Raw genomic sequence first — 13,684 nt, forward strand, 5'->3', positions numbered from 1 at the left:
TCTTATTAACGTAGAGAAGAAGCATTCTGACAGTAAAACACACGTCGATTCGTTAAAGTACTTCTCAATTTAGAAAACCCGTGGTGAGAGGTGAAATTTGCCCTATTTCTGTAGCCCATTCCCGCTAGGAGTTTTATAAGTTACATCAGTCGTGATGGTGCAAAAAAAAAAGAGGAATCAACAAGCTTTATCTAAGTGGTACTGCATAATACACTTCTGGAGTTAACGGTAAAGATAAACCCTGTGAGTACATGCTAGCAAAATTGTTTCGTTACACTAACTTTCGACTGGAGTTCGTTGGAATAATGTCCGCATTTAGAGCATTCACAAAAGTGTAGACACTAAAAAAAATTCAAGAATTATAGAACAATGGGGGGAGGGCGGCTTACCTTTAAGATCATACAGACTATTAACGAAAATAGTTGTTCTAGTACATCGAGAACAACACTTCGAATCAGCCAAACCAGAGAAAACTAGGTGTGTTCTACGATAGATGGCAGGCACGTGACCGATTAGGTAACTGAAAAATGTGCTTCGTGCAAGCAGGCTCTTTATATGGCTTTCTCGTTAGTTTGCACAGGAGGTACTGGATGCTTTATGCCCACTACAGTAGGCACCACGAGCTGTATACTACTGCCATCTGGTAATGAGGCGAGACATGTGTGAATTTCTGCAGTGGAACGTGACGCCACCTAGGTCCTGCGTCTGATACTCTCAGACTGTTAAGATACGAGTCAATCTTTTTTGTCGACGTGCATGAAACGAAGAAGCGTTGCTTAACCTCATGCGAGTTTTTCCGATCATCGTCGCTTCTTCCTACCCTTCTATCGTTTCGTCCCTTAATCCGCTACACCTAGCGCAGGATAGCAAACAGGACATGCGTCTCTGGTTGACTGTCCCACCGTTCCTCCTCCTTCTCTTCAAAAAACATGGTGTTCAGCCTTTTCATGGATTCATATGGCTTCATATGGCTTTCATTGATAAAGAAAATACATTGGATGCAGCATAAATGCCAGCAGTCATGGAAGCCTAGTGTCGTCAAGTTGTAAAGGAAACGTACTACGTGAATATCTTGGCCAATACCTATCGGCTGTCGCTATCAAAAGTGTGCCGCCGCTGTTGCTGGCAAAGCAGCGGCGGCGACAGACATAATATGTACTCTAAAATCTGTTTATCTTCGTTTCTCAGACAGAAAACACGAAACCCATCTGATGACACGCTTTGCCTGAATATTCCATTCCTCGGATTTGTTGTTCCTTACTGCTCCAAGTGCGATGGGCTGTTCTGTGCCGGCAAACGCGATTTTTTATTCATCTCTATATATAGTTCTGTAGGCGTACTCCAAATGTCATTTCTTTGCTTTTTGGATGCCTTTCAGGCAGAAAACACGGAAGTCATGTGACATCTCGCTTTGCCTGAACTTGTCACCCGTTTTCTGCTCCTGGAGGCTGCGTGGAAAACTTGGCACTTTGGCAGAAGCAGCGGTGACAGACGGACGCGTAGTTCCAGCTTTCTGTATCTTCGTTTTTCATGTTCCTGACATCGCTATTTTAAGCTCTAACTTGAGGTCAATATATTTTTTTACACTGGCAGAGCTGCTGCGCTGTTGCTTCTTGCCACTATAGTGCCTTGTGTCGTGTGTTTTTTTCTCTATTTGTACGTGGTTGTTTGTTGGCGAATGTTGCCCCTGCGACGAGGCCTTGCCAATCTACGGCTGTCTGTTGAAGTGCACCGAACGTGAGTACGCTTACGACTTTGGAAGGTGCTGAGGCAGCAGGTTGAGAGCGTGTTTTAAGAGTAAAGGTGAGTCTGTAGGCGTGATAACAGGTGGCTGTGCGTTAATTACCGCGAAGTCCAACCGTGCCGGAAGACAGGGAATAGAATTTGAGCTCGTTGCCGCTGAAGTTGCTACACTCTAAACGTGGTAACCAATAAATGTGATTTTGTTTAGCGATAGTAAGGGTTATCAAGTTTAGAATGTATGCACTCAAAGATAATGTAACCCTTACTTTATAGGTGCACAAAATCACATTTATCAGTTACCACGTTTAAAGTGTAGTATACTCTCGACACTCCTGTAGACCTACCAGCGCAAGTCACTGAGGCTTACGTCTCGATACACTTGATACTTGAGAAACATGACGGAATATTGAACAACTATGTTCAATAAGACATAGCTATTCCCAACTTAAGCTCGCAGAAAGTCTTGAAATATACAACTTCACGATGTTGCTGAAGGTAAGGAAGTCAGAGCATCCTGAAATAACGTGAAGGTGCCCAACATGAAACATAATAATGAGGTCTATATTGTTGCAAGGACTTGCCATGACAACCTGCCCGGGAAAACTAAATGAAGTCTATATTAATCTTCCCGAGTAGGGCGTGAACAACGTCAGCATCGTTTACGAGCTCTCTGCTAATTAAACCAGGAAAATAGCATATTGTAGCTTGTTTTGTGTGCTGTAGCTACGTGCATAGGCGTCCACACGGACGATGGGGGGGGGGGGGGGGGATCAGGGGGCGCCTCCCTGGTCACATAAGAGGAGGGGGGGGGGGCGCAAAGTCTGCCCCATACATTGACTTTGTAGGGAGGGGGGGCGCTGCGATGAACCTTCGCCCCCTCCCCCCTTATAAGGCAACCTGCGCACGCCTATGGCTACGTGATGCATGGTTTGACGTTAGAAAGGTACGAAATAACTTGGAATCGACCGTAATCGTTGTTGAATAAACGTGACCGAACAGAACAGCGAGCTGCTCCGCTGTCAGCGAGTATAGGCGGCAAATAACGATTTTGCGTTAACGTCACAATTGAATGGACGGGTTTCACTTTGGAAAGAAAAGGGCTCACGTGGCAATGCAATCCAAAGTTAGTTATTTATCGTAGCTAGATGCCGCACAGGTTACACTCGCATCCATGTAGCTCTTGCTTACGATCATTTCTTTATTGACCCAGTTGATCGATGTGACTGAGCTTAAAAAGGATGGTTACAGCGACTTCAACCAGAGTGATAACTGCCTTCCTTTAAGCTTGTCACCTCGAAGAAATGAACATGGAACGTGAACTGTAAAACTGTTTTAACTACGAAGTGATTACGCTAAAACGTCATTCCTTCATAACAAACACAATACAGGGTTTCTTGCCGCCCATTGTATGTTTGGAGGGGGGGGGGGCGTAGTGTTTCAGGGGAATGTTGCGGTTGGTGCTCTCGTACTGCGGTCCATGGCGTGCCCGATGTTTACTACACGCTTGAACTGCCGATCCGGGTAATCTATTTAAGGCAAGGCGAGCAAACAGTACGGCGTAAACCTAATTTACCGTGTTCAGTGCGGCAATGTAGATCCGAGTTCTTCGTGAGCTTGCAAGTTTCTGTTGGCTTCGGTTACTGAAGCAATATCTTGAGGTAGCCAAGAAATCGAGTTAATGTTTAGGCTCAAAAAAGTTTTACGCCACTGTGTGCAAAGTGTATTTAACAGTTCGGTGATCGTGCTGTGCTTTATACCTACTCGATGTCGGCAGTTAAAACGCGGCAAGCGCCAGTTCTCAGATGCCAGAAAACTTCCTCCCTCAAGCTACGCACGTATTTGGGAATTCTGCGGATTTGACTGCTCTTGACGCCCAGCTTTATCAAGTTCGTGAAGAAGCTTCGAGAATACGACGAAAAAATTATCTTGACGAACAAATAACACGTTCTCCGAATTTAAACACACGCGTGCGGAGTTCCTACGAACGTTTATTCATTCATTGTGTTATGAGAAAACTGCATAAAAATTGGTCTATGGATAATTCTACTAAGCTATACGTAGCTTGCACGTGACGTCATGGACGCGCAACATGGCTCCAACATGGCGGCTTTGATGACGTCATGGCAACATTACCACGTGGTGATTAACCTGCTTCAGCCCTGCTGGACCTAATAAAAGTTGTTTTCATTCATTCATTCAGTGTGATAATGATGTCGCTGGACCGTTATTTTGCCTCTGTGTTTGAATAACGAAGGAACCAGCAATGAAAGGTACTGATAACATAAACGTGACGTCACAGAGTTCACGTCCCGCCATGTTGGTGCTCCAAACTGGCTGTTTCGGTGACGTCAGTGCAGGCCATCTATACGTGTTCAGCTGTAAAAGTGGTGAAAAGTTGCAAGTCACTGTGGCCTGTCGTTGTTGTGCGACGGCTAGGCCTGAATGACATGCCCCGGCGAGAGAAACATAGAAGCAAGGAATGACAGGGAGGTCAAAGTGTTCAGAGAAGTTAAGGATATTGAACCGGAGGTCACCTGCTGCCGAGTTCGCATTACCGAGGTTGTCAGTGCGCGGGAACAGCGTTGAGCTGCTACTTATATCAGTGACACGCGTAAACACACACATAAACACACTTTCACGCTATCACGCACGTACATTGGGTTTGACGTAGTAGTATAACTCTCAGAATTTTAGTGAAGTGAGCACATATAGTGCTTCTTTTATTTTCCAAGCAAGTTTATCTCTTAAATATACGCTTAAAAATAGAGGTGTTTACTAACGTTGAGGTAGTAGATGCTTGTCACAGCATTCACTACCTATGTAGTAAATGTAGGTAGTAACTGCCAAGTTAGCAACTTTACTACCGTGGCAGTTACTACCTTGTTGGTATGGTTACGAGTGCTACTGGGCTAAAATTGCCGAACAATAGGTGTACACCTATTTGGGTTGTGCGCGCCGTTGGAATTTTTGTAACAAAAATATCAGAAAAGTGAAACGGTGCGGTTGGTTTGCGGGGCTTAACGTCCTAAAGCCACCCAGGCCGTGAAACGCCGCAGTGAAACTGCTTTACCTTGTTACAGTAATTAAAAATCACTTAATTCTTCATCTTATAAGCAATTACGTGAAATAATGAGTGTTTGTTACTTAATGCCGTACCTGGAAAATAGGCGCCATAGTGACATCCTCAGAGAATCTATACATAGAGGTATGAACGAACCATAAACGAGAACACTCATCCATACAGGCACACACAAAATATCAAGGCTTCTATGGGACTTGTACTCTAACAGCAACTATTAGGCTATATATACACCTACTCTGGGGCAGCACACGTCGTACCGGTGAGCATGCCATGAAATTTGACATATAATCGATGTTTTGAAACCAGATTCTTATACCGTACTGTTTGCACTTATGTGTGCCACGACGAAGCACAAAGCTGTTTTTTTTTCAACATAATCAAGAAAACGATATTTGGCCTAAATTTTCCACGAGGCTGTCATAATTACAGTGTAACATATTAGTAGAGGTAGCAATGTTTGCTAACCAATCACGTACGCATGTAGTAGCCTCCACTAATCCTGACATGCTATTTGAAACGGCAACGCTTGCTTCCTCTCATATTATTATACTTCTAAACCATCAGTGACACGTTGAAAGTTAACGTGGGGGCAGCAAATGCTGCAGTTATTAACTTTTTTTAAGAACCTCACATGTGAGGGTCTTGGGAAAAAGAGGTAGCAGAGGGCTCTCAAGCTTGATGAAGCGCGCAATGAGCTCCAAGCCTTCGCATCCACAAGTGGCAGTGCAAACTGCCCCATTTTCACCAGCATTCCACCCCACCCTGCTAAAATTATTCAGGCGAAATCCTTAGGTGCCTCATCAAACGGGAAAAGTGACCGTCGGCGGCGTCAACACGAGTGCTGCAGAAAATCGTCACTTGATGGCGTCACCAATGACGTCGCAGGTAGCCAAAGTTTGTGACGTTATCATGACGTCACCATGACGTCATCGCATGACATCGCTTCTTGGTCAAAGTTGGGCCCATTCCAGAGGCGCTACAAAACCACGTGAAGTGCGAAAATCTTTCTTGTGGTGGGGATGGATCAATAAAACTGACAGAAAAAAAAAGTTCAGAAACATGGCTTTCGCCTTGGAGACATCGTCGGCAAATGTATAAGAGACCATGTAACTTTTATTCTAAGAAAGTTTAGTTGAATAAAGGTTTTGTAATATCATTCTTCTTGATTAAGCAGTTTTCATGTACACCTCCCATGTGCACAATGGAAGGCGAAACAGTACATGAATTCACACAAAAAAGCGGGGCAGTCATAGGTCTATCAGACGATGCAGCAAAATGAAAGGCTTCCTCGCCCGTCGTTAAGTCGGTTTCGCGCTGTTCCATGTGAAGTATGCTAATCTTACGCTCTTCATTTCTTCACGCCGTCAACTTCTGATGTTCATAATTTCGTGACTGGCGGTGACAGAACACTTTTCTCTAAAAAACTCAATCCCCGAATCGAAAGCACAGTCACGCAAACCCTTTTAGGCAGAATGAACTTTACTCTCGCCGTTTTTTCATGGCGTAATTCAATTGTCGCCAGTGCACTTTGCAACCGGCAGTCACTCAGTACACTATTCTATGTACAGTTGCCCTAGCCATTGCCACGAGGCTCCACGTGAGAAAAGATGACAGTCACGATGGCTGACGCGATGACAGGTGCGCCACAGTATAGGCCCTGTTGCAAACGACAGCATGAGTTAGCGCGGCGCAACAACCTAGGTCTGCAGGAACTCCTACACACTATGCTCTAGTGGCGAGCACGACACTGCGTCTCACTACAGGATAAAACTATGACACGTGCAACCGATTGAGTCTCCTCTGGTGAAAACATGACCATGAAAGGGAAAGAACTCGCGAACACTTTGAACGTGTGGGACTTTGCGCGCGTGCAGGGCTTTTTGAAAGCGCATTAGTCCAGCCGCATTGCGAAATATGAGGACTCAGCTTCCAGCCAGAATTGCGAGGTTGTGCTATACTGGCTCACAGTTTGGCATTATTTCAGTTCACGTGGAGTTCAAGCTATACTTATATATTGAGTTCAGCTCTGGGCTTTTAAACTTATTGCGAATGTTACCTTATTATCTTACCTAGTTTGTAGTAGCATGCGCTTTCGGTCTTGTGCTACTACTGCGTTGGTGCAGTCCTGCAGAGTGATATGAACGTGAATTAGTGCGGGGCTCCCAAAAGTGATAAGATCACGAATGTGTGTGAAACGCTGGGGCGCGTGGCCCTTCAGCCATCTCGCCTGTTTTGCTGAAATGCGTAATTTATCTACCTCTCGGCACCGTCACATTTGGAGCAAAGTTTGAGATTGGATGCAGAAAAATTTGCGCTATACTAGAAAGGACAACACAAAGAAGGAATACTTCAACAGATCGAGCGCACACTACCAACTGTTTTTATTGAACGTAGAGCATCGGTTAAATAGGGAAACTTGAACTGCGCAGACACCCCGTGGCTGCGCATAGCTGCACAGACACATCGAGGAACATTACGTGCTAACGCACCTTATTCATCAAAAAAGACACTTCTGCACCGTAGAGCGATACCGAGGCCTCATTTACACAGCTATCTCTTTTCCCGTTAATGAAGAACGCTTCCAAAACCTCCCGAGCACATGTGTTTTTGCTATGTCACAGTATCTTAGTCTGTAGGAATCGTGCTTCGCATCCACAGGCAGCGCAGTGAGCTGGCAAATTCGCCATTTCTTTATTAGATGTGAAGCATCTTATAGCGGAGTTCAATTCGGTGGTGGTGGTGGTGGTGGTGGTGTGCGGCGTGACCACCCTTACTGCGCATGCGCAAACCTTCTCCACTCCCCTCTCCACCCTCTCTCCCCTTTCCCTCTCCACATCACCTCTCTCCTTCCCTTTCCCCTTTCATGTCCCTTTCCCATCCCCCTCTCCACTCCCCCCCACTCCTCCTCTTCCATCTCCCCCCTCCCATCTCCACTCCTCCTCTCCCCCTCCCTTTCCCTTTCCCCTCCCTCTCTCCATTCCTCCTCTCCACTTCCCCCCTTTCCCCCTCACCACTCCACCTCTGAAACGCGGGCTCTACATGCCGAAATTCTCTCCTGCGCAACGCCGCGATGAGCCCGAGCGCATGCGCGTCCCCTTCCCTTCTCTCTCCTCTCCTACGCTGCCCGCCTCTCGCCCGCCTGTCGACCGCGTTCGCCACTCGCCCTGTAAAAATTAACGGCCAGGCTAGATGGAACATACGACGCGCGTAGCGTCCCTCTTCGCGTTCCACGATGCGAGGTCGGTAGCATGCCTAACGAACGCCAACGGAACGCGATCGTGCAAGTGCTCCGGCTTCGCATCGGCTCATGGTCCCCTTTAGCGGGAGATGGTGTAATTTTTTTCATCGACAGCTGGTGTTCACGTGCGCGGTCATTTATGCAGCGGCTTGTTTGGCCCACATAAGACCTGCCGCAGGAAAGCGGAATCTCGTACACCACTCCTATATCGCATTGCACAACCGGGTTGGCATGCTTTTTGCTACACAGGCTACCGCGCTCTTCGCCGCTCGAAATGCGCGCGCACAGCTTCGAAATCTTCTTAGGCGCAGAGAACACCATGCCGACTTCGTGGCGATTGGCAACTTTTTTCAGGTTGTGTGTCACTCGGTGTATATAGGGTAACACAATCGGCTTCTTACGCCCAATGGACGACTTCCCCAGCTGCGGTTTTCGCGAACGCCCCTTTAGCTTTTTTAGGAGGATTTCAGCCACCGCCGTCAGCACAGACTGCGGGAACCCAGCTGCCTTCTGTCGTCCAATCTGAGCACGGAAGCTGGCCAGTCTCTCATGCGGGCACGACCTCACCAGTGCAGACTCCAAACACAGTTACGCGATCGCCCTCTTTACTACCTTGGAGTGTGATGAAGTGTATGGTAAACATAGGTCGGCAAAAAATGTGGAACTCACTCAGACTCACTCACGAAACATATCTTACCCTCAGGGCTCACTCAGACTCAGACTCACCAAACTTTTAGATGCGAAGTATCTTAAGGCCGAGCTCAATCCGGTGGTGTGCGGCGTGATTACCCTTACTGCGCATGCGCATACCCTCTCCACACACCTCCTCTCCACTCACCCTCTCCCCTTCCCCTTCCCCTCTCCACTTTCTCCACTTCCCTCTCCACTTTCCCTCTCCCCTCCCCCTCTCCCATACCCCTCTCCCCTCCCCCTTTCCACTCTTCCTCTGAAACGCGGGCTAGACATGCCGAAATTCTCTCCTGCGCAACGCCGCGATGAGCTCGAGCGCATGCGCGTCCCCTCCCCTTCTCTCTCCTCTCCTACGCTGCCCGCCTGTCGACCGCGTTCCCCGCTCGCCCTGTGAGAATTAACGGCCAGGCTAGATGGAAGATACGACGCGCGTAGCTTCCCTCTTCGCGTTCCACGACGCGAGGTCGGTAGCATGCCCAACGAACGCCAACGGAACGCGATCGTGCAAGTGCTCCGGCTTCGCATCGCCTCATGGTCCCCTTTAGCGGGAGATATTCCTCATCCGGACTCACTCGGACTCAGACTCACTATAATTTTTCTCAACCGGACTCACTCGGACTCAGACTCACCAAAACTTTATTCACTCGAACTCACTCAGACTCAGACTCACGGCTCGATCTGAGTCTGAGTGAGTCGACTCATGAGTCCGTAAGCATTTATTTATCCTTTTTCTACCATAATGTCAATGCTCTTTATCGCCAATATCTCACATAATCGATGCGCCACTTTGATCTCGTACCTTCAAATACGAGTTATCTGAGTTTGTAGTTCAAAAAGACCTTTTTATTGAAAGTCATGACTCACACAAGGTATTTTTATCAGTAACTTTCCGTGGAAACGTTTGCGGGGGGAGGTCAAGGCACCTCCTCCCCCTCTCCCTCCTCAACTCACGCCTCTGATCAATAAATATTGAGCTGACGTATGAACGGTAGCGCGTTGAAGTATGCGGGAGTATACGGGAGTATAAACGTGAGCTGTCATAGGGCTGATAGTAATGCTAAAGTTGAGTAGATAGGACCATAGGTCGGCAAAAAATGTGGAGCTCACTCAGACTCACTCATGCAATATATTTTGCCCTTAGGGCTCACTCGGACTCAGACTCACCAAAATTTTCCTCAACCGGACTCACTCGGACTCAGACTCACCAAAATTTTTCCCAACCGAACTCACTCGGACTCAGACTCAAAAAAACTTTACTCACCCGGACTCACTCAGACTCAGACTCACGTCTCGATATGAGTCTGAGTGAGTCTGAGTGAGTCGACTCATGAGTGAGTTTGCCGACCTCTGATGGTAAAGGCTTCTTCCTAGCCCGCGGACAGTACGAATAACATGTATGGTTATGCTTGAAAATGAGCTTAAGATCTAAAAACTGAAGCGTTCCCTCCTGCGGTAGCTCGTACGTAAAACTTAGACCCCTCCCATACTTGTTAAACTTCATTAACACGTTGTCCACACAATCGCTTGTGCTTGCTTGTTTGTCCAAAACTACCAGGAAATCGTCTACGTACCTGAAATATCTTTAACACACCGTCACTTGTAAACGCTGCAAGCAGATCGCAGTCAATGTAGGCTAAAAAAATGTTGCACAAAACTGGGGCAACACACGATCCAATGCCTTCTCTTTGCAGGTACAAACCCTTGTCAAAACCTATGATGGTGTGTTTCAGATAGAATTCTAAAAGCGACATAAATTTATCAACACTCAGACCGGTTGAATTTTGAAAACCAATAGCTGAATTCTCTAGAATGCAGTCCATAAACACTTAAAAAGTTCAACATGGGAGACAGAATAAAACAAATCTTGTACATCCACTGAGAATGTCAACCCAGGTGAAACTTTGCCTTCAAAAAACCGCAAAAATTCGATAGAATTCTTCGTCACGAACGGATCATTCACACTCGACAGATTCAGGCATTTTTGCAAAAACATGCTAGTCTGGTGTTGCCATGAGCCTTTTAGATGCGAAGTATCTTAAGGCGGAGCTCAATCCGGTGGTGGTGGTGGTGGTGTGCGGCGTGACCACCCTTACTGCGCATGCGCATACCCTCTCCACACACCTCCTCTCCACTCACCCTCTCCCCTATCCCTCTCCACTTTTCCCTCTCCCCTTCCCCTCTCCACTTTCCATCTCCCCTCCCCCTCTCCCCTCCCCTCCCTCCCCTCTCCACTTTCCCTCTCCCCTCTCTCTCCACTTTCCCTCTCCCCTCCCCCTTTCCACTCTTCCACTGAAACGCGGGCTAGACATGCCGAAATTCTCTCCTGCGCAACGCCGCGATGAGCTCGAGCGCATGCGCGTCCCCTCCCCTTCTCCCTCCTCTCCTACGTTGCCCCCCTCTCGCCCGCCTGTCGACCGCGTTCCCCGCTCGCCCTGTGAGAATTAACGGCCGGGCTAGATGGAAGATACGACGCGCGTAGCGTCCCTCTTCGCGTTCCACGACGCGAGGTCGGTAGCATGCCCAACGAACGCCAACGAAACGCGATCGTGCAAGTGCTCCGGCTTCGCATCGCCTCATGGTCCCCTTTAGCGGGAGATGGTGTAATTTTTTCACTCACAATAGTGCGAAAGGGAATTTCTACTTTTTGCATTTTAGCACTAAAAAACACTTGCAAGGTGCAGTATTTACTTCTTTGAATTGCATTCGCAAGTTTTGTTAGATTGAAGTCCTTACACAATGCCACTGCTTTAGTTTTTACATGTGCCTCACTAGGCTTTACCTTGACAAAGTTCTTTTCGATGGCCTGGCGAGCCTTCTCCTGGTAGATTGCTGACGTCATAACCACGAAGCCACCTTCTTTGTCAGCCGTCGTCAAGCTGAGACCTTTATCCTTGAAGTATCTAACAATGGCACCCAGGTTGTCTCCGGTCCTTCTTTTCGCCGGTCGACTTGTGCTCTTTTGAAGGCTTTCCACGCCATCCAACAAGCACATTTCTGGATTTTAGGGGCGAAGCTCCTTAAGGCGGCACCCGTTCGTCCCTCGTAGTCGTAGTAGTAGTCGTAGTGCGTAACCATTCTTACGCTTTGACCTCCAAGGTGGTGCCGGTGGGAGATTTTTCCTGTGCGTTGTTGAACAATAAAAAATTCGCAGCGTGCGCGTTAACTAAAAGCCGAATTCTTCTGTCTCTCATTCCCCATTAGCAGCCATTGGCATGTTCCAGTAGGAAACGTTAGTAGAAGTAGAAGTGTAAGTGTTAGCTAAAAGCCGACTTCTTCTGTCTCTCATTCCCATTAGCAGCCATTGTTTACCTCCAAGGTAGTGCCTGGTGAGATTTCTCCTGTGCGTCATTAAACAATAAAAATTTTGTTCAAAACGCCGTTGATTGATGAAATAAACCAACGAAAGACGCCAGATGTTTTGTAAAAGCAAAACGAAAGAACGCCAGATGTTTCTAAAGCAAAATGAAAAGACGCCAGCTGCTTAACGAAAGACGCCAGATGTTTTCTAAAGCAATGGTTTTCTAAACAATGAAAATTCACAGCGTACATGTAAAATTAAAGTGAGCTGCAAGTCGTCATAACTCATCGAACCTTTAGTATAAACGCGCCCGATCTCACGTCGGTGATGATGTACTGGGCAGATTCACGGAAGATTCACGGTTTACCGATGAACCTCCGCAGCTTCGCCCACTCATCATCATTCACTCCGTGGATATGCTGTGATTTTTTCTTGATCTGCTTTTCCCGCCATTTTTCGGTTATAAGCCAGAAGCTCGAAGGCAGGTACCACAGGTTCTTGCGAGAACTTTGGACCTTTCTGCAAAACTTTTGAAATACTGTCGGGAAGCTGTACATCTCCAATCACGGTCAGGTCAGAGTCATTCGATTCTTTGGTATTAACCAACGGTCTTTGGGCTAATTGGTAATCCAACCATTGGGCTAGTTGGTAATCCACCTTCAACGCCAGCGCAGAACGGACAAGGGACAAGAAAGGGATCAGAGACAAGCGCTGCCTTCCAACTGAGGGTTTTGTGAGAAAATCGAGCCAGCTCCTCTTCGCGAATGCTGTCGAAACAACGAAGCTTATGCCCGTCATTCGTCAGGCTATATCGTACTTCTATGCTTTTGAAGCCTTCCCGTCACTGGAGCTGAGCCTCGGCCTGCCTTGCCTCGAACATCGCGATTGGCTCGGCAACGACATGCCCGTTCTGGCGTCAGCTCTTGCGGACGCTCACGTCGGGTGGCTTCTTCATCCGGAGAACGAGAAATGTTCTCCATTCTGAAAGCACAGACTCCTGAACACTGACACTGACACGCTATTTTACACTCCACTGCGACTCACCGTCACCCCATCTTGGCGCGTTTCTCAAAGGTTCACCCCACGACGTTCTCCGCCCTCGCCCTCGCACGTCGCCGTGCACCCTCGCATGCCGCAGCACACCCTCGCATATCGCAATATGCCCTCGCCTCTCGCAGCACGGCGCAGCTCTGCCCTTCCTAGCGAGCCTGACTATCGCCATACTGCAAGGCCAAAGGGCCACGTGGTCAGTTCTACGCCGACCCCGCACATCAAAGCCTCGACTAAGAACAGCGTCAGCATATCACATCACGTGAGCGCGCACAAGAAATCGCGTAACCATCGTCAACAGGTTGAAACCACGGTCAACAACATTGATATTGTTTTTCGTTGGTTTTTCTGTGCGTTTGTTTATTATGTATTTCGTCATATCCGAAAAGGTTTTTTTTTGCTTAACCAGTTGACGATAGTTACGCGATTTTTGTGCGCGCTAACGTGATGTGGTATGCTGACATATATACATGCGCGTCTTTTTCACTAAACCCTCAGTTGGAAGACAACGCTTGCCTCTGTTCCCTTTCTTATCCCTTGTCCGTTCTGCGCTGGTTGTTGAAGACGAAGTCGCATTTGGGCT

Source organism: Rhipicephalus sanguineus, chromosome 10 (genome assembly GCF_013339695.2).
Source record: "Rhipicephalus sanguineus isolate Rsan-2018 chromosome 10, BIME_Rsan_1.4, whole genome shotgun sequence".
Taxonomy (NCBI): domain Eukaryota; kingdom Metazoa; phylum Arthropoda; class Arachnida; order Ixodida; family Ixodidae; genus Rhipicephalus; species Rhipicephalus sanguineus.